Source organism: Phocoena sinus, chromosome X, assembly GCF_008692025.1.
Source record: "Phocoena sinus isolate mPhoSin1 chromosome X, mPhoSin1.pri, whole genome shotgun sequence".
NCBI classification, from domain to species: Eukaryota; Metazoa; Chordata; class Mammalia; order Artiodactyla; family Phocoenidae; genus Phocoena; species Phocoena sinus.
Window position 1 is genome coordinate 87,207,624 of NC_045784.1, and position 2,004 is coordinate 87,209,627.

The window sequence follows — 2,004 nt, forward strand, 5'->3', positions numbered from 1 at the left end:
TTTGTCTCTTTTTTCTTTTTTCTTTTGCCCTGCCCAGGTACGTGGGGAGTTTCTTGCCTTTGGGGAGGTCTGAGGTCTTCTGCCAGCGTTCAGTAGGTGTTCTGTAGGAGTTGTTCCACATGTAGATGTATTTCTGATGTATCTGTGGGGAGGAAGGTGATCTCCACATCTTACTCTTCTGCCTTCTTGAAGCTCCTCTGCAACATAATTTTGTAAGATGTCACCCTTGGGAAACAGAGTAAAGAGTACATGAGATCTCTATGTATTATTTCTAACAACTGTATGTGTATCCATAACTATTTCACAGTAAAGAGGTTAAAAATTTTTTAAAATATGGGACTAAGTAAATAAAGAATGTAGCATAGAAAAAATTAAAATCTCTGAAATTTTGCTATGTTAGGACAGTAAGCTCATGACAGATACCATTTCGTGTATTTCTAAAAGTCCCTTTAAAATTTGTTATTTCAACAAAAAAGGTCATTTAGGTGGATATTATGGCATATTTCATATAAGACAAACCTCTCTCTGAGTGTTCACTAAAACTGAAAAATATGATAATTTAAGTTAGTATCTCATTAGGTTTAGCAGCAGTATAGACATAGCAGAAGACAGTTAGTAAACTTAAAGCTAAATCAGAAAAATATCCAGGCAGAACTACAGAGAGGAAAAAAAAGAAAAAACAGATGAAAAATGCAGACAAGGCATAAAGGCCAATGTAAGATATTCTAATATATGGGTAATTGACATCATAAGACCTGGGGGGAGGGATTGAATGGAACAGAAGCAATATTTGAAAAGATATTTGATGAGGAATTTTCAAATCTGATGAAAAATATAAAGTCACATATTCAAGAATCTCTATAACATCTATGTAGGATAAACACACACACACACACATACACACACTCACACACACATACCTGGGATCATCATCTTAATAAAACTGCTAAAAAATAAATTAAAACATAAAATATTAAAATCAGCTAAAGGAAAATAGTCCATTACCATGAAAGAAGAACCAATAAAAGTGATAGCTAAATTTCAACAAAAAACAATTGTTGGTGAAAAGATAATAGAATGACATTTTTAAGTGGTGAAAAGAAATGAGTACCAACCTTGTGTTCTGCGCAGAGCAAAAATAATCTTTATATATTATGTTAAATAAAGGATTTTCAGATAAACAAAACAAGAATTCATCTCCCACAGATCCACATCAAAAGACCAGAGTTATTCAAGCAAAATAAAAATGATCCCAGACAGAAGTAGAGAAATGCAGAAATGGATGAAGACCACTGCAACAACTAAAAGTGTAGACAAATGTAAATGAATGTTGATTGTATAAAACAATAACAATAATAATGTCTTTAAATAATATGTGGAGATAAAACCTCATTGAAACAGTAGCAGAAAAGACTGGAGGCATACAGTGTTAAAATGTACTATGGTCTTAACATTGACAGGGGAAGACTAAAAACCACTCATTTATCATAAATTTGAGTTGGTCAAACCTGCATGTTGTAAAGTCTAGGGTAACCTAAAGGAATGATAAAAGAACGCACACCTAACAACTTAATAGAGGGGAAAATTTAATAATAATTTTTTAAATAATTGATTTATCCAAAAGAACAAAGCAAATGAGAGAAAAATGGATCATGCCACAAGTGGGACAAATAGAAAATAAATAGTAAAATGGTGGAATTAAAACCAATTATATAAGTAATCCCATTAAATGAAAGTGAACTAACAGGGATGATTGTGAGGCTGAATTTAAAAAGAAACTATTGAGCCGCAAAAAGAGACATACCATAAAAATAAAAACGCAGGAAAATTTAAAGTTAAAGGGGAAAAATGAATATATCATGCAAACACTAACCAAAGGGTAACTGATGTAGCTATAATAATATTAAAAATGTAGACATGAAGGGAATAAGCAGCATTATAAACAGATAGGATGCTTTCATGATTAAGGGTCAGTCCTCCATGATGATATTACAATCCTAAATT